This window comes from Triticum aestivum, chromosome 6B, assembly GCF_018294505.1.
Source record: "Triticum aestivum cultivar Chinese Spring chromosome 6B, IWGSC CS RefSeq v2.1, whole genome shotgun sequence".
NCBI classification, from domain to species: domain Eukaryota; kingdom Viridiplantae; phylum Streptophyta; class Magnoliopsida; order Poales; family Poaceae; genus Triticum; species Triticum aestivum.
In genome coordinates, this window is record NC_057810.1 from 323,304,799 (window position 1) to 323,328,629 (window position 23,831).

Genomic DNA, 23,831 nt, shown 5'->3' on the forward strand with positions numbered 1-23,831 from the left:
AGGAATTTTTAATTATATAACTTGGCTTGTATATTCCAATTATGGGCTTCCTCAAAATGCCCTAGGTCTTCGTGAGCGAGCAAGTTGGATGCACACCCACTTAGTTTCTTTTGTTGAGCTTTCATATATTTATAGCTCTAGTGCATCCGTTGCATGGCAATCCCTACTCACTCACATTGATATCTATTAATGGGCATCTCCATAGCCCGTTGATACGCCTAGTTGATGTGAGATTATCTTCTCCCTTTTGTCTTCTCCACAACCACCATTCTATTCCACATATAGTGCTATGTCCATGGCTGACGCTCATGTATTGCGTGAAAGTTGAAAAAGTTTGAGATTATTAAAGTATGAAACAATTGCTTGGCTTGTCATTGGGGTCGTGTATGATTAAATACTTTATGTGATGAAGATAGAGCAACAGCCAGACTATATGATTTTTAGGGATAACTTTCTTTGGCCATGTTATTTTGAGAAGACATGATTACTTTGATTAGTATGCTTGAAGTATCACTATTTCTTATGTCAATATGAACTTTTATTTTGAATCATTTGGATCTGAACATTCATGCCACAATAAAGAAAATTACATTGAGAATTATGCTAGGTAGCATTCCACATCAAAAATTCTGTTTTTATCATTTACCTACTCGAGGACGAGCAGGAATTAAGCTTGGGGATGCTTGATATGTCTCCACATATCTATAATTTTGATTGTTCCATGCTATTATATTACCACTTTTGGATGTTTATGGGCTTTATTTTACACATTTATATCATTTTTGGGACTAACCTACTAACCGGAGGCCCAACCCGTATTGCTGTTTTTTGCCTATTTCAGTATTTCGAAGAAAAGGAATATCAAACGGAGTCCAAACGGAATGAAACCTTCGGGAGCATGATTTTTGGAACGAATCTGATCCACAGGACTTGGAGTGCAAGTCAAGAAGCAGCCGAGGTGGCCACGAGAGGGTAGGGCGCACCCCCTCTCTCATGGGCCCCTAGGGCAGCCATTGACGTACTTCTTCCTCCTATATAAGCCTACGTACCCCAAAAACATCCAGGGAGCCAACGAAACACAATTTCCATCGCCGTAACCTTCTGTATCCACGAGATCCCATCTTGGAGCCTTCACCGGCGCTCCGCCGGAGGGGGAATCGACCATGGAGGGCTTCTACATCAACACCATAGCCCCTCCGATGAGTTGTGAGTAGTTTACCATAGACCTTCGGGTCCATAGTTATTAGCTGGATGGCTTCTTCTCTCTTTTTTGATCTCAATACAATGTTCTACCCCTCTCTTGTGGAGATCTATTTGATGTAATCTCTTTTTGCGGTGTGTTTGTCGAGATCCGATGAATTGTGGGTTTCTGATCAAGTTTATCTATGAGAAATATTTTAATCTGCTCTAAATTCTTTTATGTATGATTGAGTTATCTTTGCAAGTCTCTTCAAATTATCAGTTTGGTTTGGCCTAGCTTTGGGTTCAATCTTGCGGTGTCCTTACCCAGTGACAGAAAGGGTTGCAAGGCACGTATTGTATTGTTGCCATCGAGGATAAAAAGATGGGGTTTATACCATATTGCATGAGTTTATCCCTCTACATCATGTCATCTTGCTTAATGCGTTACTCTGTTCTTTATGAACTTAATACTCTAGATGTAGGCAGGAGTCGGTCGATGTGTGGAGTAATAGTAGTAGATGTAGGCAGGAGTCGGTCTACTTGTTGCAGACGTGATGCCAATATACATGATCATGCCTAGATAATCTCATAATTATTCACTTTTCTATCAATTGCTCAACAGTAATGTGTTCACCCACCGTAATACTTATGCTATCTTGAGAGAAGCCACTAGTGAAACCTATGGCCCCGGGTCTATATTTTATCATATAAGTTTCCAATCTACTTCTATTTGCATCTTTACTTTTTCATTCTATATTATAAAAACCAAAAATATATTTATCTTATCATACTATCTCTATTAGATCTCATTTTGGCAAGTGGCCGTGAAGGGATTGACAACCCCTTTATTGTGTTGGTTGCGAGTTCTTTGTTTGTTTGTGTAGGTGTGTGGGACTTTTGAGGAGCCTCCTACTGGATTGACACCTTGGTTCTCAAAAACTGAGCGAAATACTTAAGCTACTATTGCTGCATCACCCTTTCCTCTTCTAGGAAAACCAACGCAAGCTCAAGACGTAGCAAGGTGCCGTTTGGCATCCTGGAGGTCTGCTCTAAGCCGATCGAGTGCGACCTGAGAGTTAGCCAAGGCCCCACTGTTGGTGTCAAAACCGACGGATCTCGGGTAGGGGGTCCCGAACTGTGCGTCTAAGGCTAATGGTAGCAGTAGGCGGGGGACACAATGTTTACCCAGGTTCGGGCCATCTCGATGGAGGTAATACCCTACTTCCCCCTTGAGTAATCTTCATGATATGAGTATTACAAGAGTTGATCTACCACGAGATCGTAGAGACTAAACCCTAGAGACTAGCCTATGATTATGATTGTTCTTGTCCTACAGACTAAAACCTCCTGTTTATATAGACAATGGAGGGAGCTAGGGTTACACGGAGTCGGTTACAGAGAAGGAGATCTATATATCCGAATTGCCAAGCTTCCCTTCGACACAAAGGAGAGTCCCACCCGGACACGGGACGAAGTCTTCAATCTTGTATCTTCATAGTCCAACAGTCCGGCCAAAGTATATAGCCCGGCTGTCCGAGGACCCCCTAATCCAGGACTCCCTCAGTAGCCCCTGAACCAGGCTTCAATGACAATGAGTTCGACGCGCAGATTGTCTTCGGCATTGCAAGGCAGGTTCCTTCTCCGAATACTTCATAGAAGATTTTGAACACAAGGATCGTGTCCGGCTTTCAAAACAAATTTCACACACCACCTTAGAGAGCATAATATTCCACAAATCTAATCTGTTGACAACTTTTCATAGCGTGACATCACGCCGCGGCCCGGTCTTTATACGTACTGTTTTTCCCAGCCTGCTACTGCACATATTGCGAGGCGGTTTTATTGGCACGTCTTATCGAAGCATAGATCGTGTCCCCCTTATCATGGGATTCTCATCAATACGGCTGTGGGTAACCCAATCATGCTGTTAGTATGACTCCTCGGTTTTAGGCAAGTTCCAAATGACCACGCGGAGGACGCTTGATATTCACCCTCTTTATAAAGATGTCCAGACCCGTCCTTTTCTTTCCATGCCCAATCCTTCCCTTCCTCTACCTCGAGTTCCAACACCCAAGGTTGAGGCTAAGCGCTTCGGACCTTCAATCATGTCCGTATCCAACCTTCAAGGCCAGTGGATGGCCTCTTCTGTCACAGAGGGGGACATCAAGAAGCTTAGGGACGCTAGGTATCTGACCGCCGAAATCCCCAACAGGCTACCTATTCAAGGGCAGGTGTTCCCCACTCCCGAACCCAACGAGAGTGTCATATTTGTTTCCCACTTCCTTCAAGGGCTTGTCTTTAGTCTTGATCCCTTCGTAAGAGGGCTCATGTTCTATTACGGGCAAGATTTCCATGATCTAGCTCGAGATTCCATCCTTCACATCTCGTCGTTTATCGTCGTGTGTGAAGCCTTCCTCCGCATTACCCCACACTTTTGCTTATGGCTCAGGACCTTCAATGTGAAGCCGAAGATGATCGACAGGCGACACACGGAGTGCGGAGGTGCTATAATAAGCAAAGGTGCCGATGCCCTCTAGCCAAAGGGCTCCTTCACGGGGGTGTCCAACTTATGGCAACGGGAGTGGTTCTACATCACAGCACCCCGAGGTACAAAGCGGGCGGCCGCCCCAACCTTCTGCTCGGGCCCTCCGCCCCAACTAGCGTCATGGGTTAACAAAGGGCTGGACTGGGAGCCAGTTAATGACGTGCTGACATTGCAAAGCCGCATCCGAGATCTCCTCAAGAGGGATGTCAGTCTCATCAAATTAATTCAGGTAATGCTAGTTCATCGGGTCCTGCCATGCCAACGTCGATCTCTCTGTATGTGGGAGTTCAACCCGAAAGGACCGCGAACTATTCAGCACTTCTTCGGTGTGACACTCGAAGGGATGTATCGATTGTACTTCGGATCACGAATAAAGTGTCCGGACACCACCTAGGATGCGGGTCTGAACTGGAACCATCCAGATACCCAAGTAAGTAACTCCGCGACCGAACCTGCCGTTATTATATTTGTTACAACATCATTCTGAAAAATTTTCCTTTGCCAGGAATGGATAAGGAAGGCGGAGAGGATCAGGTGTTCGACCGCTCTTCCAGAAGGCTCACCAGATCATGTACTAACCAGGATGCCATCAACCGAGCTGTAAGTGAACAAATGCACTATGGTAAATATGTCCTGCTTTATCTCTGAGAATAATAACCGAGACATATATTTTGCAGTCCGGCTCATAGCCCTCCTCAACAAAGCTCATCTTCGGGGGATCTTCTTCCGGAGATGATGGAGAGCGAAACGCCTCCTCCTACCTCCTCACCTCATAGGGCGGACGACCCCGTGGTGTTGTCGCAGAGGATTTCTCCTGATCCACAAAGGCCAGAAGGTAACTCTTTGGCCGCCCGAAGTCCGGAGTATTCGGCTCCTAAGGAGAACAACAAAAAGAGCCCAGGACTATTCGGTGTACAACCGGACACGTTGATGGATCTTTTGGAGCAAGTGGCTATCTTAGAGGCACATCATACCTTAATGGGTACGGTGGTTGAGAGGATCTCATCCGCCAAAAGTGGGTTGAATGAAGCTTTTGCGAGCCTGCTAAGAGGCTTTGAGGTACGCTAAGTAATATATATATTTTTGATTGTACGCACACGCTAGGTGTGCTCTGTATAGGTAGTAGCCCCTGAGACTCTAGTTGCCGTCCAGAGGCAACAAATAGAGGATCATAGTCTCAGGTAATGATAGCGCTGCTTTCATGCGCAGGCGGCTGAGGGTCCGACGGCTGACCGGACTGCTAATTTTGCTGAATTGAGGCGCAGCTTGATGTGGCGGTTGCGGACATCATGCTTGTGAACAAGCGGCTTGATGAGGCACAGGGTATGTATATTCGGGTGGTCAGCAAATATTAAGAGGAGCATAATGGTAGTATCTATAATATGCTTTGACTGCAGATGGAGCTGCTGCCGTGGAGACCCTTCGGGTAGAACTTGCCCGAGCCAAGGAAAAAGCCAGGAGAAGTGATGCGGCCACCCTGAAGGCGGCCAAAGAGTTAAAAGCCGAACAGGCTTCTCATTGCCAGAGTGAAGAGAAAAAGGCCAACATGGCTCTTGAGCTGCAAAATGCCACTAGTCGGTATGAGCTCCTTGAAAGGGAAAGCCAAGCAAAGACGGCTGACCTGAAGAAGGCCTTGGAAGCAACCAAGGAAACGCGCTCTGAAATCAGAGCGGCGCGGGAGGAGCTTCGTCAAGCTGGAGATATCGCAGCTGGGAAGCCCTTCTTATTGCGGACAAAGTTCAGCGATCCGAAGTATGCCCCTCTTGACCAATTGTGGACTTCGGTAGACGCATACCTGGATTTAGCAAAAAGTGCTACTGACACAACTAAGTATTTCAAAGATCAGAAAGATCCTCAGGTGGAAAGATTGTTCTGGTCGCAGTTCAGTAATCCAAGGCGTCCGTTGCTGTTGAATGAGCAAATGGCCGAGTGGGCCGAGCTCCATAGGTTGTCCGAGCTTGCCATGAAGTCTGTCGTGGATCATCTTTGGCCGAAAGAACCGAGTCCGGATAGTTATTTTGGTTTAGTACAATGATTTCTTCGTGTTGTGCCGCATATCGACGCTGTCAAGAGGTCGGCGTGCATAGAGGGTGCGCGGATGGCTCTTGCCCATGTTAAGACATACTGGGCGGAGATGGAGGCCACCGCTGTTGCAACAAGGGGTCCGCCCGGGGGTCAGAACTCGCCCGAGCACTATTTTGAAGAAGTCCTGGAAGGTGCCAGTTTAATAGAGGCTCAGTGCTCAAGGAGTACCATGTTCCAGTGATATGTGTCTTGATTGTAAAAACAATGCTATTTTGATTATAAAGGTTGTATTTATACTTTTGCCCATAAAGTATTACAGTGCCTCCTGTGCGGCCGTTTATGTATGTATGTATATAACTTGAAAGTTTGCAGTCGTCAGCTTCAGCCCCCACACACGTAATGTGGGGGTGTTCGGTAAAGGGCGTAGTCACACTTGATCCAACGTCTTGGTCCGTTTGAGGAGGTGATAGTGCGGCGAACAAGGCAATCGTACTATATAGCTTTAACACTTTCACTTAGCCATAGGAGTTTGACAATGGGGCTACTATATAGCCCCTGGTACTTCCGCGGTCATCCGAATAAGGTGCGTGTACATACTTGGTCGGGAAACCAGTCCTTCGTTAATGCGGAGGAATCGCGAAGATTCCACTGTGTCATCGAGTGGTTGACCAGTCTCTCGCTTTATCATGACAGTCTGTTTTCGGCTTTCTCTACTGAGGTGCTCATCCAGGTGAACCAAGGCACACTCGCAGTAGTTCTCCCGGTGCCACCTTAGCCGATAGAGCGGAACGTAAGGTAGCAAAACACGGGAGCCGGGCAAAGCCAACTATTGACCCAAGACATGATTCGGAGCTGATGCATATAAGGCCAAACTTGCAACACCGAACACTCCCTAAGGTATTCGGACTTTATAACATATACTTGGCTAAGTATCGCTCTCAATAATTAACCCTGAATTTCCAGGTACATGCATTAATCTGGCGTGGTGGAAAAAGCTTTCCCAATAACACCAGTATCCCTCTCGGTTGATTTGAGTATCCAGAGGGTGTGAAACAACAAGAGACAATAAAAAAGGTTTACACAGGGTCTTAATCACAAAAGAAACCTTTGAACGGGTCCCTGCTGCACATCTGCGCCTTTGTCTCCATTGTGCCGTATCTTGGAAGGGTGTGGCACGATGATCATCTACAAAAAGGAAAAAACCCAGGTGAAAGAATCTGGTGTGATCGTGCGAAAGCTTGGTTATTCTTAATGAACCATAAAAATGCCATCTACTATTGTACTAATAGGGTCTAGCCGAATTATGGGACCTTTTACATGCAGGCAGCCCCTAGGACCACATATGGGGGTACATCCCTCGACCCAAGCTTAGGTTTATCTGGGCTGCTACAACTAGTGGTGCGCCGGACACGTCTAGCCGTGTCCGTGGTCTTTACGATCGATCATTTTTTCAGATAGGGGAGGTCGTTCAGTGGTTTGGCTGCTAGAGCCGCCACATTTTCTTCCGCATGTAGGGAACGCTCTGTATTTCCGCTGATTGTGATGACGCCAAGTGGACCGGGCATCTTAAGTTTAAGATAAGCGTAATGCAGAACTACATTGAAACGAGCGAAGGCCGTTCTTCCGAGTAGTGCATGGTAGCCACTTCGGAATGGAGCGATGTCGAAGATTAGTTCTTCGCTTCGGAAGTTGTCGGTCGAGCCGAATACAACCTCTAATGTTAGAGAGCCCGTGCAGCGGGCCTCTATGCCTGGTATTACTCCTTTAAAGGTAGTACCGCTTTGGCTGATTCTTGACGGGTCTATCCCCATTTTGCGGACAGTGTCCTGATATATCAGATTCATACTACTGCCACCGTCCATGAGGACTCAAGTGAGATGGTATCGGTCATTTATTGGGTCGAGCAACAAAGCGGCCGAACCTCCATGCCAGATACTAGTCGGATGATCCCTGCAATCGAAGGTGATCAGGCAAGCCGGCCATGGGTTGAATTTGGGGGCGACGGGCTCTACAGCGTATACGTCTTGGAATGCGCGTTTGCGCCTCCTCTTTGGTATGTGAGTTGCGTAAATCATGTTCACTGTTTTGACCTCTGGTTGAAATTTTTTCTGTCCTCTAGTGTTTGGCTGGCACGGTTTGTTCTCGTCTTCACTTGGTGTCTCCCTCCCTTTGTGTTCGGCATTTAGCTTGCTGGCCTGCTTGAAGACCCAACATTCTCTGTTGGTGTGATTTGCAGGTTTCTCGGGGGTGCCATGAATGTGACATAATCTGTCTAGATTTTTGTTTAGGCTAGACGTTCCATCTCTGCTGCCTTTGAATGTCTTTTTCTGTTGACCGGGTCGAGAGCCTCTGAATCCGGCGTTTACCGCTGTGTTGTCTGGGTTGTCTTCATTATTTCGACGCTTGTTTTTATTGCGTCGCGGCTTCCCATTGCCATCGCGGACTTCGGATGTGCCTGGGTCGCTGGTGCCGCTATGGGCCAACCAGCCGTCCCCGCCCGCGCAGAAGCGGGTCATAAGGCTTGTTAGGGCTGCCATTGTCCTCGGCTTTTCCTAGCCGAGGTGTCTGGCGAGCCATTCATCTCGGATACTGTGCTGGAAAGCCGCTAAGGCTTCGGCATCCGGGCAGTCGACGATTTGATTCTTCTTGGTGAGAAATTTGTTCCAAAGCTTACGGGTTGACTCTTCGGGTTGTTGGATTATGTGAATTAAATCGTCTGCATCCGGAGGTCGGACATAGGTCCCTTGAAAATTAGCCCTGAAAGTGTCCTCAAGTTCCTCCCAACTTCCAATTGAGTTTTCGGGAGGCTTTTCAACCAGTGCCGAGCTGGTCCTTTCAACTTGAGGGGCAGGTATTTGATGGCGTGGAGATCATCCCCGCGAGCCATGTGGATGTGAAGAATAAAGTCCTCAATCCAGACCACAGGGTCTATCGTTCCGTCGTATGCCTCTATGTTTACGAGTTTAAATCCCTCTGGAAATTCATGATCCAGCACCTCATCGGTGAAGCACAGGGGGTGTGCGGCACCCCTGTATTTGGATATGTCATGGCATGGTTCTGACGGTTGTAGTCTTCAGTGTTGATTCCGAGCTGATTTCGATTAGTATAGTCTTTTTGGTGGCTGTGATCCTGTGCCGGAGCACGCTTCCTAGATCCATAGATGGACCTGGCCATACCGGCTTTTTTGTCCAGGTGCTCACGTAAATCATGTGCTGACTTGTGTGCAGCGTCATTAGCCGCCCTGTCGCGGCCACGTGGTGGTCGGTCCGGCGAATCGGCCGTATTATTTTTTGGCGAAATGGGCTCTATAGCCTCGTCGTCGAATTCGGGCAGCAGCTTGTGCTTTGGGTAGCTCTTTGTGTGGCGATCGCCACCGTATTTTTCTTCAGTGTCGAGCACTTTGTTCCATCTGTGGTTGAGCGTATCCTACGCGGTCTTAAGCCTTTGCTTCTGCTTCTTCAAGCTTCTCGCGGTGGTGATAAGCCTTCTTTGGAGGTTCTCTTGTTCCAATTGCCTTTCAAGGATGATGAGTGCATCGTCGTCTGGACTATTCTCCTCTCTGGAGACAGGTTTATGAGTTTTATCTCCGCCATCACTATGATCTGACAGCGGCTTCGGACTATGTTCGCCGTCCCCTGGCTCATCCTGCTCCATTGTTGGGTCCATGGGATCGTTGTTGCCTTTAGAGTCAACAAGGGTGTTATTTTTTCTTTCGCTGTTATCGCTGTTTTTACTGTGGCGGGATTTAGAGCGGCGCCGACGTTGTCGTTTTGGTTGCTTCTCAAGAGGATTATCGTCAATTGCATCCTTCCGTTCCTCGCTATTGTTTTCTTGGGGTGTGTCCACCATATATATATCATATGATGAGGTGGCTGTCCAGCGCCCTGTGGGCGGTGGTTCCTGTTCTTCTCCTGCATCATCGTCCATACCGTCGATGTCTTCAGAGTCGAAATCAAGCATGTCGGTTAAGTCGTCGACAGTGGCTATTAAGTGGATGGTGGGTGGGGAACGAATTTCTTCGCCATCCGCTTCCCACACAAGTCAGACGTAGTTCGGCCAAGAGCCTCCTGACAGGGAGAGAGACTTTAATGAATTTAGCACGTCGCCCAAGGGCGAGTGCTTAAAGATATCCACGGAGGTAAACTCCATGATCAGTGCCCAATCAGATTCGATAGGCACGGATGCACGCAGTTCGGAGCCTATGGCCAGAGATGAGTCCGAGGGTCCGATGACACAGATCTCATTGGAGGTGAAGTTTGTGTTCGGCTCTAACGCCGCTGAGTGTGCGGACTCCGTGGCGGGGTCCATCCACCCGTCCTCGGATGGCACGATCTGCTCCGGATGAAGAGCCAGAGCAGCCGCAGGTATGATCTTCCGAACACCATCCGATGGCAGATCTAGGTTGCTCCTCGTGATTGTTTGGTACACATGTCATGGGCTCGAATCCGTCGAAGATCAAGTCTCCGCGGATGTCGGCGATGTAGTTTAGGCTTCCAAACCTGACCTGATGGCCACGGGCGTAGCTGTCGATCTGCTCCAGATGGCCAAGCGAGTTGGCCCGCACTGCGAAGCCACCAAATACAAAGATCTGTCCGGGGAGGAAAACCTCACCCTGGATCGCATTGTTGCAGATGATTGAAGGAGCCATCAAGCCTTATCGTGACAACACAGTGGAACTCTCAATGAAAGCACCAATGTCGGTGTCAAAACCGGCGGATCTCGAGTAGGGGGTCCCGAACTGTGTGTCTAAGGCTAATGGTAACAGGAGGCGGGGGACACAATGTTTACCCAAGTTCGGGCCCTCTCGATGGAGGTAATACCCTACTTCCTGCTTGATTGATCTTGATGATATGATTATTACAAGGGTTGATCTACCATGAGATCGTTGAGACTAAACCCTAGAGGCTAGCTTATGATTAGGATTGTTCTTATCCTATGGACTAAGCCCTCCGGTTTATATAGATGCCCGAGGGGGCTAGGGTTACACAGAGTCAGTTACAGATAAGGAGATCTATATATCCGAATTGCCAAGCTTGCCTTCCACGCAAAGGAGAGTCCCACCCGGACACGGGACGAAGTCTTCAATCTTGTATCTTCATAGTCCAACAGTCCGGCCAAAGTATATAGTCCGGCTGTCCGAGGACCCCCTAATCCAGGACTCCCTCACCCGCGCCTGATCAAGGTGGCACAGTTCATGAGTGTGAGAGCCTCGCGGGAGGGGGGGGGGGCAGGGAGGGGGGCAGCGCCTCTGCGCTTGTTGTTATCATTACCGAGGAGGCCCCGACGTCCACCGCCTAGGACACGGGGGGCTCCAAATCCTTACCCGCGCTCGGCTCCCACGGGGCGCCTGGGAGAACTGACACGGCGACCAGCTAGCTCTCGGAAGCGGACACAACTTTAGGTTGCGCCATGAGGCGCCCCGTGCAGCGCTCGGTGGCTGGGGTAAGGATAGCCGACAGAGGCTGAGATGCCCCCTCCTTCTCCGTACATCGAAACTTAGCGGCCTTGGTCGTTGGCGCTAGCGGTGTCGGGAGTTGGCCCGCCGCGGCTTTGGTGGTTGGTGCCGGTGGCATCAGGGGATGAGCCGCTGCGCCTTTGGCGATTGGGCCTTTTCGTGGTGTTGGAGAGGCGTTGGGCGCCGCTGTGGCGCCAACGCGCCCGAGCGTGACACCAGACCGGTGCGAAGCACCCCCGCAGCCGCCAAAGCTATGGCCGAGTACTGTCGCCGCCCTCAGGACGGAGGTCACCTTCGCCTCGGCAGTTACATTCTTCTTTTTCTCCTTGCCGCCGCCCTGGCTCCTGCATGTGGGAGGGGTTAGCATGGACACATAGATCGCAGGTGCGTTGGATAAGAATGGACCAGGGTGCTTAGTCGTCCTAGGCGCCCCACTTCCTCTTCCTCTGGGCGACCGACAATGTGCCACCAACGCCCTCATGAGCCGCCCCGGTGCTGCTTGCGGGGCGCTAGGTGCTTTCCTCAGCGAGTCCGACCGGGCCTGCCCCCACCCTGAGGGCCAAGGGAACCCCCGGAGGGGATTCCACCGCTAGGGATGCGAACATTGCCTCGACTTCTTGAGCCCCAGCCGCTGGTGGCTGGGCGGCCTACTGGCTGGTCTCCTTCTCCTCCATCGTGTCGGCGGGCTGAGGAGATGATGCCTGAGGCTGCAAGTCTGCGTCATTGTCCCCGAAGCCACCCAGGGACCAGCGGTGAGGGAGCGGCGACGCCTGGCCAACGTCCTCTTCCTCCGTCACCTCCGAGTCCTCATCACTGTTGCCCTCGCTGGAGGACAGCACCACCTTGGAGGGGGCCCTGTGCGGGCCACCGTGATCCCTCAGCGCGAGCCTCCATTTGTCGAAGGTGGGCATCTTCACGACCAGCTCTGTCATGTCCTGTAGATGTACAACGCGGTAGCGGCCTCAGGGGGGTTGATGCGGAGCATCCTACGGTCATCCCCATGGACCTACCTTTGTCTCCCACTACACCACTTGGACCAATGACAAGAGCCCATGCGAGAGCTATCGAATACGATGTTAACTCTCTCCTTGTTGAACTCCCCTTTGACCCACTTGAGACATGGCTACTACCTCAAACGGTGATGCTTTGTGTGCTTAGGTACCAAGGAAGCAACCAAGGAGAAGTTATGGTGCAAGATGAACATCAAGAGCATGAAGACAATCTGCCCAGCCCAGAAGGACCGATAAAACCGGCCAAGAACCGCCCAACTACCGGCTGGGCGGAACAACGCTCGACTACCGCCCAACAACCGGTCCAGCTTATGTGATCGAGCGGTGCAAGGTAGGTACTGCACTGGTTGTACCGGTAACTGCCAGAAGACCGGTACTACCGCTCCAAACACTGGTACAACCGCTATCCCCTTCGGTGTACACCTCCGGGAACCAGCACCTGAGCTCCCAACGATACTACCTCCCTGCCTGAGCTCCCAACGGTACAACCGCCCCCATGACCGGTACTACCGGCCTGTCTACGCACAGTGTATCGGGCCTCCGGCCCATGTATCCTCTCCCACTTACCCCTTCGTGGCTTAGCACTATATATAGACCCCCTCCTCCTCCTAGTTAGGGTCAGCATTGTGATATCTCATATTTGAGATAGAGCTTTGCTCATCCACTTGGTTACTTCTCTTTGGAGCTGACGACCTCTTTGGAGAAGATCCCCCAAGCGGATTGAAGACCCCATCACGGGAAGACCTTCAACACCTGCTCTCGGAGAAGACCCTTTGTATCATCCTTTGTTGACTTTGAATCGTGTATCACTCTTTGTGTTTCTAGGATCTAGCATATGTGCGACCGTATCTTATTGGTTGAGTGATTTCTCTTGTGTTTACCCTCCTTTTCCCCTCGCGTTCCTCGTGTTCTTGGTAGGATTTCCTCCAAACGTGAAAGATCGGGCATCTAGGGTTCTACCCTACATCATCTTGGTATCATGAGCCACGATGATCACGTATTTGGAGCCCCTACCCCTCTTTTTCTAGCTTGATTTTGTTGTGTTCTTCCCCAATTTCCAAAATCCCCACCAAAAATAGCCCCAATTTTTTTGTGATTTGTTGGGGTGATGAAGTTTTGTTGGATTTGATCCATGGATTTCGTGTGTAGAAGGTAGATCTAGCTTCCCCACAAGTTTCCCCACCTTCCATCCTCAAAATCCATCTAATTTTGCCCCCGAAATCATCCATTTCCGCCCCAAAATCACCCCGATCCAGATCTGTGAATTTTCCCGACCCCAGCGGTAGTACCGCCCATGCAAGCTGTACTATCTCTGAGCATCAGGAGCGGTACAATCGCCCACCCAAGCGGTACAACCGTCCCTCCCAGGTTCCGTTTCGGCTGATTGACAGTTTTCCCCATAACATCCACATCCGGAGTCCGATTTTCATGTTCTTTAGATCGTTGAGAAGCTATTGACTTGCCCCATCCACCTTGATAGGTTCCAACATCACTTGACACCATAAAAATTCCAAACATTGGCATCTTTGCCTAGTGCTTTCACCACATCATCCGCTACACCACCACCGCATTCCGCTACCATCATTTGTCTTTGGTTTTGAGAATTTGAGTTGTAGTTCCCGTGTCCTATCGTGTTTCGGCTATATAGGTACGGTGCGACATCAACAGTGCCACCGCTCTTCTTCGTCAAGGACTCGTCATAGACAACAACCGTCCTTCCTTACAAACGACTACATCGACGGTAACCCTTTGTCATCTTGGTATCGTGGTATCCATTCATGATACATTCCTTGCCATTGCTTTGATAACCACCATAGCCTTACTTTTGTGTGCTTACCCATCGAGACTAGCCTTTGAGTATTGCTGGCAACATGACTTGTGCACATTACTGATCATACTTCCCATAGCATACATACCATATCATAGTGGTGCATATCTTGGTATCATCTTTTGTGTCACAAAGTTGTCATCGCATACAGAATTGCTATCTTGGTTCGTGAAGTTTGCATGAGAAAAGGGCTCAAAAGTGAAACAGCCAAACAAGCTTTTAAGCAAAAGGGAGAGATAAGCAAAGAGCTTATAAGCAAGAACTATAGCATCATACTACATTAAGATTGTCATATTCGATCATCTTGGATCATACCATTGGAATACCGTACATATAGCATACTTGGGATAGAATTCATTGCATTTTTGCTTAGTAGGTTGTGCACAAGTTTCGTATCCGCCTATTGTGCAATTGTGCTAGCGTCTCTCTAGTGTTGTGCAACAAGAGCATTTTCATGGTTTCCACATTCATCTTGGCTCATTCCTTGGTTGCACGACCCCACTTATCTATTTGCGTGTGTGTTTCCGTGTACCATATCTTGCTATTGGTCTACTTGTTGCATTTGCAAATTGGTGAATCTCTTCCAACATTATTGAGGCTCACAAACAATTGCATCAAATTTTGTGCCACCATCCTAACCGAGCTCCACCATAAGCTTTTACTTGTGTAGGTGTACCGACAAGAATTGGTACCAATTGTGCTATTTCCTTGTTCCATAATTGAGTGACCATTGATCCATCTTCATCATCGGTCAAGGTACATTTGGTATAAGTTCTTCTCTTTCTCCCACTCACATATTTGCTTGAAATGATGGATAGGCCAAGTTCTTCTACCAACCCACTCTTCATCGAGCAAGACGATGATTTGACATCCTATGTCACCAAGAGCCACCTCTTTGGTGCACAAAGAGCTTTGCACCAAGAACAACAAGCAATGAGCGACCGCATCGACAATATCACACTGACTTGCAACTGTCCGATCAACAAACAAGAGACTACTTCGACAACAAGCTCAACACTCACAAACAAGAGAACGATGCAAGAATGGACGAGATTCGTGCCTTGTTGGTGAACTACCATTCTTCCACTTCGTCCTACTCAAGACGGAGCCGCTCGAGTTGACACTCCGACGACACCTTCTCCGGCTCAAGTACACCGACATCGAACACTCTACGTGGAGCCGTGCGTCAAGACCGTCAAGCATCTCACAATCCTCTACACGACAATCATCCACAAGAGCAAGTTGACGAGCAAGCACATCATCATTGACAAAACCAAGTCCCTCTTACACAAGAACAAGAAAGGCAATGTCAACGCCTCCAAGAGGAAGAGCGAGTGCAACAACATCAAGACGAACAAGATGCCGAAGCTCAACATCTTCAAGAACAACAACGTGAAGCACAAGCTCTTGAGGCGCAACGTGCCCTTCAAGAATCAAGTCGAGCCATTGCCAACCGCAACCGAGATAGACGCAATCAAGAGGAATCACTTCGCGAAGAAATTCAAGAGCGAAACTATCAAGCTAGAGTGCATCGTCAAGTTCCTCAAGCTCCTCCACAGGCTCAACAAGCTCCTCCACAAGCTCAAGTTCATCAAGAGCAAGATGACTATGGAAATCCTCCATGCCAAGAGCAATATGAGGTTGACAATCCTCCATGTCAACGGCGTTATCATCACCCTCGCTCCCAACACAATGAAGAGCAACACTATGGCAAGCTCAAGTTCACCATCCCAAGTTCCATGGAAGTAACGATCCCGAAGAGTACCTTTCATGGGAATTGAAGGTCTACAAGATCTTTCGTTTGCACAACTATGAGGAAGAGAAGAAGATCGCTATGGCATCCCTTGAGTTCCAAGACTATGTGCTCATATGGTGGGAACAAGTCCTTGAGCGCCGAGAAGCAAGAGGTGAACCACCAATCACCACATGGGAGGATAATGAGAGATGTCATGCGCGCACGCTTTGTGCCAACCTACTACAACCTCGACCTCTTCTAGAAACTCCAACTCCTCAAGCAAGGAACAAAGAGCGTTGAAGAATACTACAAGGAAATGGAGATTGCCATGATAAGAGCCAATGTCACGTCAGATGATGAGCAAACTATGGCCCGTTTCTTGAATGGCCTCAATCATCCCATCAACAAGATTGCCGACTTCCAACCATACTCAAACCTCATTGATCTCATGCATCAAGCTACCAAAGCGGAACGCCAAGTGCAAGATGACTTCAAGTACGCCAAGTACTCTTCGAACAGCTACAGCTTCTCCAACAACCAAGCTTCAACGACTCCAACACCTTCTACCTCAACCAAGCCATCTACAAGCACCAGCGACAAGTCGAGTTGCAAGAAAACTTCGACAACCTCAAGTCGTCCTCCTACTACAAGCAACTTCAAGACGCATGCTTCATCATCTACTCCAACCGATGAGATCGTCAAGACAAGTTCCATCAATTGTTTCACATGTGGCGGCCGAGGCCACAAGTCCTTTGAGTGTACCAACAAGCGCACCATGATCCTCAACGACGACGGAACCTATGACTCCATGAGTGAAGAGGAAATGGAAGCCCTTGAGCAAGTGGCCATGCAATGGCATGTGAATGAGGATGAAGATGATCAAGTATTTTGTGATGAGGATTCGAGCTCCGCTCTCATTGTGTCCAAAGTCTTGAATCTTCAACACCAACAAGACAAAGACCAAAGACGCCACATCTTCCCCACCAAGGCCAGCATCAATAGAAGGTCCGTCAGGGTCATCACCGATGGAGGGAGTTATCACAACTTGTCAAGTGGACAACTATGCTCCAAGCTCCAATTGGTAAAGATGAAGCACCCGCACCCCTACAATGGTCAATGGCTAAGTGATGTAGGATAGAACCCTAGACGCCCGATCTTTCACGTTTGGACGGAATCCTACCAAGAACATGAAGAACAAGAGAGGGGAAACGAGGGAAACACATGAGAGAACACTCGACCAACGAGAATAAGGTCACACATATGCTAGATCCTCGAGACACAAAGTGATACTAGATCCGAATCCAACAAAGTATGATATATAGGGTAACCGGTTCTTCTCTGAGAGGAGGTCTTCAGTTCCTCCCGTAAGGGGCCTTGAATGCAAATGGCTCTTCTCCATAGAGGCACAGTCTCTCCCGGTGGAGCAGATCCGGATGGATGAGCGAGGCTCTATCTCACAAATGAGCTATCACAACGCTAACCCTAGCTAGGAGGAGGGGAAGGTCTATTTATAGTCTTAGTACAAATGGGGGCCGAAGTGAAGGGGTACATGGGCTTTAGCCCGAAACTGCGTGCATACAGGCAACGGACGTTCGCTGGGCACCAGTCGCCCGGTGGGTCATGGGCGTTCGGACGTCGGGTAGTCGTCCGACTTCCGCTATTTATGTTCTGTGATGGTGCTGTCCGACGTCCGGTCACTTAAAACAAGCTTATCAACACCAGAAAGGTCTTTGTCCACATTAGCATAAAGGCACTCTTTCCTAAGGGTTTGCAACACGGTTCTAAGATGGGTGACATGCTCTTTGAGGGATTTGCTAAAGACAAGAATATCATCAAAATAGACCACAACAATTACACCAATATAGGGACGAAGAACAAAGTGCATGACTCGCATAAAAGTATTGGGTGCTTCGGATAAACCCATTGGCATAACTAGCCATTCATATAAGCCAAATTTGGTCTTAAATGCGGTTTTCCATTCATCAACTTCTTGGATGCGTATTTGATAGTATCCACTCTTAAGATCAATCTTAGAGAAAATGGCGGCTCTGCTAAGTTCATCAAGCATATCATCTAAGCATGGAATAGGATAATGGTATCTAACGGTGATAGCATTGATGGGATGGCAATTGGAAACCATGTGATAAGTACCATCTTTCTTTGGAACAAGTATGACAGAAACGGCACAAGGGCTCAAACTTTCACGTACTTGACCGTTGTCGATGAGTTGTTGTACTTGCCATTGGATCTCCTTAGTTTCCTAAGGGTTGATGTGGTAGGGAGCCTTGTTAGGTAGAGGTGCTCTGGGATGAGGTCAATTTGGTGCTCAATGCCTCGTAGTGGAGGTAGACCCGGAGGTAGCTCATCGGGGAAAACATCCTGGAATTCCTGCAAAAGAGAAGACAATACTAAATGTAGATCGTGAGAGGTGTTAGTTTTTGGTGCCTCCTCTTTGCACACAAGGACAAAGTGCATAACACTTGATGGGTTCTCACACACTTCTCTCATCTCACTTTTGGTGGAAAATAGGACTAAGTTTTTCTTGTCACTCATCATGGAGGCACTCGATTTTGGCTTGTGGAGCTCACTCTCTTTTGGATGGATCACTCTCTCACTCTTTTCTCCATGATGGGTGGCTTGCTTGTCAGCGATCACTTGACTAGGAGACATAGGCCGTAGCACATATTCCTTGCCTTTCATCTTGAAGCTATAGTGATTGGTACACCCGTTGTGGATGACGTCGCGGTCAAATTGCCATGGTCGACCAAGAAGGAGGTGGAAAACGGACATCGGAACGACACCACACTCCAAAGTGTCTTCATATGCTCCAATTTTGAAGGAAACTTTGACCGTATTCTCAACTTGTATAGTGCCGGAATCACTTAGCCATTGAACCTTGTATGGGTGCGGGTGCTTCATCTTAACCAATTGGAGCTTGGAGCATAGTTCTTCACTTGCCAAGTTGTGACAACTACCTCCATCGATGATGACCATGATGGACCTTCCATTGATGCTGGCCTTTATGTGGGAGATGTGGCATCTTTGGTCTTCGTCTTGTTGATGTTGAAGAGTTAGGACTTTGGAGACAACAAGAGCGGGGCTTCCATCTCCTCTTCACTCATGGAGTCATAGGTTCCGTCGTTGTTGAGGATCATGGTGCGCTTGTTGGTACACTCAAAGGACTTGTGGCGTCGGCCGCTGCAAGTGAAACACTTGATGGAGCTTGTCTTGACGGTCTCATCGGTTGGAATAGATGATGAAGCGCGCAGCTTGAAGTTGCTTGTAGTAGAAGGAGGACGACTTGAGGTTGTTGAAGTTTTCTTGTAACTCGACTTGTCGCCGTTGCTTGTAGATGGCTTGGTTGAGGTAGAATTTGTTGGAGTCATTGAAGCTTGGGTGTTGGAGAAGCGGTAGGTCTTGGATGAGTACTTGGCGTACTTGAAGTCATCTTGCACTAGACGTTCTGCTTTGGTAGCTTGATGCACGAGCTCAATGTGGTTGGAGTAGGATTGGAAGTCGGCAATCTTCCTGATGGGATGATTGAGGCCATTCAAGAAACAAGCCATAGTTTCCTCATCATCTTCCGTGACATTGGCTCTTATCATGTCTATCTCCATTTCCTTGTAGTATTCTTCAACACTCTTTGTTCCTTACTTGAGTAGTTGGAGCTTCTTGAAGAGGTCGCGGTTGTAGTAGGTTGGCACAAAAAATGCTCGCATGACATCTTTCATTTGAGCCCAAGTGGTGATTGTTGGTTCACCTCTTGCTTCTCGGCGCTCAAGGACTTATTCCCACCATATGAGCGCATAGTCTTGGAACTCAAGTGATGCCATAGCGATCTTCTTCTCTTCCTCATAGTTGTGCAAATGAAAGATTTTGTGGACCCTCAATGCCCATGATAGGTACTCTTCGGGATCATTGCTTCCATTGAACTTGGGCATGGTGAACTTTAGCTTGCTGTATCGTTGCTATTCATTGTGTTGGGGTCGAGGGTGATGATGACGCCCTTGACGAGGAGGATTATCAACCTCATGTTGCTCTTGGCGTGTAGGATGTCCATTTTCGTCTTACTCATGATGAACTTGACATTATGGAGGAGCTTGTTGATCTTGTGGAGGAGCTTCAGGAACTTGTCGATGCACTCTTCCTTGGTAGCGTCGCTCTTGAATTTCTTCTCGAAGTGCTTCCTCGTGATTGCACCTATCCCGGTTGCGGTTGGTAATGGCTCGACTTGATTCTTGAAGCGCACGTTGCGCCTCAAGAGCTTGTGCTTCACGTATTCGGTGTTCTTGACGTTCGGCCTCGATGTCTTGTTCGTCTTGATGTTGTCGTGCTTGCTCTTCCTCTTGGAGACGTTGACGTTGCCTTTCTTGTTCTTGTGTGAGAGGGACTTGGTTTTGTCGATGGCGATGTCCTTGCTCGTTGAATTTCTCTTGTGGATGATTGCCATGTAGAGGATTGCGAGGTGCTTGACGGTCTTGACGCACGGCTCGACATAGAGTGTTCCATGTCAGTGTACTTGATCCGGAGAAGGTGTCATCGGTATGTTGACTCGAGCGGCTCCGTCTAGAGGATAAAGAAGTGGAAGAATGGCGGTTCACCAACAAGGTACGAATCTCGTCCATTCTTGCATCGTTCTCTTGTTTGTGAGCGTCGAGCTTGTTGTCGTTGTAGTCTCCTATTCGTTGCTCGGAGAGTCGCAAGTCGGTGGCGATATTGTCGATGCGGTTGCTCATTGCTTGTGTTGGAGACGACTTTGACGATCCGACTACAAACGTGCAACGGTGTTGCGCCTTAGCAATCGCTAAACCAACTCTGAGAGGTTATTGACCACGCCGGAGCACGATCAACTTGACCACGAAGGTCTATTCCTACAAGCAATCAAAGAACAAGCAAGAATATGATTAAGCAATCTGAATATTGCGAATATGGATGAAGTATTGATAAAAGTGGGGTTTCATAAGCGGTCTTGGTCTGGTCGTTGGACACAAATGAAGTACATGAAGTTGCAGTGATGGCTAACTTTTAACTAAACAAAACCCAAGTCTAAACGGTGCCTTAAGGGCTGTATTTATAGGGAAAAGAGAGGGGATTTCGTCCACCCTTGGCAAGGTGGGACTAAAACACCTCCTAAGTCGTTTCCCCTACAATACGGACTCTTAAAAATAAATTACATGGGCCTGGTCCAAAAATAAGGTAGCGCAACACCAATAATAAGCTATGGACGAAATTTATGACAGGCCATCTTGTATATTTCGTCCATCTTCTTGTATGTCATTGAGGGAGTCCTGGATTAGGGGGTATCCGTACAGCCGGACTATGTACAACGTCCGGACTATTGAAGCGTGAAGGTTCAAGACTCAAGACTTCGGCCCGTGTCCGGATGGGACTCTCCTTTGCGTGGGAGGCAAGCTTGGCGATCCGGATATTATATTTCCTTCCTTTTAACCGACTCCATGTAAACCCTAGCCCTCTCCGATGTCCATATAAACCGGAGAGGTTGGTCCTTAGAAAGCCGATCACAATTACATTCATACCATCAAAGGCTAGCTCTTAGGGTTTAGCCTCTACGATCTCGTGCTAGATGTACTCTTGTACTACCCATATCATCAATATTAATCAAGCAGGAAGTAGGGTTTTACCTCCATCAAGAGGGCCCGACCCTGGGTAAACATCTGTGTCCCTTGCTTCGTGTTACCATCAGCCTTCACGCACAGATCGGGACCCCCTACCCAGGATTCGCCGGTTTTGACACCGACATTGGTGCTTTCATTGAGAGTTGCTCTGTGTCGTCGTTGTCAGGCTCGATGGCTCGTCTCATCGTCAAGGACGACATTACTTCGGAAGGAGCTCTGGCTATAGGCCAGACGCTCCGACTCGGCGGCTTTATCATGGCCACCCCATCGGCGGTAGCGCTGATGATGGCCTCTCGGGTCATCAATCATAACCTTTGCGTCAGTTCGGAACTTGCCGAACAGATGGACCCAATGGAGCTCTCCTCCCTTAATGAACTCTTGGATCGCATCGCCGCTCTGGGAGTCGCTACAAACTATGACCGGATCGGGCTTAAACCCGACCGAAGGGACATCAGGTCCCCGCCAGCCACCCATGAGGTAGCGATAGTGGAGGAACCACACGCGGATTGTCCCTCAATTTTGAGGACGAAATATGTTCGGATTGCCGAACTCCTTGAGCCGAAAACCTGCTCAAAGGGAAGCACGCCCCAGGCCCCGGACTTAGAATCGGGCACCGGGCCAAAGGAATTGGGCGATATCCCGGATTCTGAGCTGTTAAGCGCGCAACCGCCCGCGCCCTTGGGCGTTAGATCGGATCAAAATCCAGATTCCATTAGCAACACCTATCTGGACTTAAACTATCTCTCCCGCTTCAGGCAAGAGCCCTAGGAGACGGTACACCATTACTGGGCCAGATTCCTCCTTGTGCTTAACAAGGTCAAGGACTGCCACGAGGAGAACATGGTATCACTCTTCTGCAAAAACTGCACGTACGAAGGGCTCCTCAATGCTATAAGCCGCCGCGACATAGTATGCTTCACGTACTTGACAAACATAGTACGGAAGTACTGTGCGATGGAGAGTGCTTGGAAGACCCGAACAGAATTTTGGGATAGTACTGCTCTCACCAAGACCTTTGTCCGAACTAAACGGATGAACTCTCGTAAGTTGTCTGATCCAATCCCTAAGAAAAGAAAGCCCGCCCCAGGGTGGGGATCCGTATTGGAGGAATGGCTCGACGGGCCATGTAAGCTCCATAGTACTCCGGATACAATGCCAACTCATAGCCTTAGGGCATGTTGGATACTCCGGCAGGTGGCAAAAAGTGGTGAGAATCTTCTTGTAAGCCATAAAGCGGAATAACATCCTGCCAGCGGACATAATACGGTACTAACAGTCTTTGAGACTTTTGCCTCGAACAACAGGCGCAAGCGGGCTCATCGAAGCTCTGCAGAAATTTGCCAGGTGGCAAAGATAAACCCCTGGAACGACACTTCAATAACTTTCAATGCCAGTGATGAACCTCGATTCCAGACTGTCCGAGCACCGGCCGCTCTGGTCCTCAGCCCAATCATGGACGATTTTCGGCTCACCAAAGTGCTCATGGACGGCGGAAGCGGGTTAAACTTGATCTATGAAGAAACGCTCAACAAAATGGAAATTGATAAGGGCCGCATTGAGCAAAGTGGTACCACCTTCAGGGGAATCATCCCTACTCGGGAAGCGCGGTGCGTAGGAAAAATCACACTCGATGTGGTACTCCGCACCCCGGAGAAATACAGGTCTGAAGAAATCACATTCCAAGTGGCTCCCTTTAGCAGCGGATACCACGCCCTTCTTGGGCGAGATGTGTTTACAAGCTTTCAAACTGTACCCCATTACGGGTACATGAAGCTTAAAATGCCCGGACCCAATGGAATCATCACTCTAGCTAGTGATCCGGACGTCACACTTCGCGCCGAAAACAAAACCGCAGCACTAGCCCTGGAGGCATTATCTGAAGCCCTAGCGGCCGAAGAGTTAACAACACTGCGGGCCACCGTAGACAGGGATGACGTGATACTCGACAAACGACCCAAGTCCACCTCATTTAAACCTGCAGATGAGATAGTCAAATTCCAAGTCCACCCAACGGACCCTGCCAAAACAGCATCCATCAGGACATAGTTGAGCCCCATGATGGACGCCGCACTACGAGATTTCTTACGCGAGAATTGGGACATTTTCGCCTGGCACCCTTCGGACATGCCAGGCATCCCACGTCGGCTGGCCGAACACAGCCTCAATATTCTAAAGGGATACAAACTGGTCAAACAAACCCTAAGGCGGTTTTCATAGCCCAAACGGCAAGCCATGGGGGAAGAGCTAGCCAAGTTGCTTGAGGCCGGATTCATCAGAGATATTAAACATCCGGATTGGCTGGCAAATTTGGTAATGGTACCAAAAAAGGACAAATCTTGGCGCTTATGCGTCGACTTCAAAGACCTCAACAAGGCCTGCCCCAAGGATCACTTTCCACTCCCTTGCATCGATCAA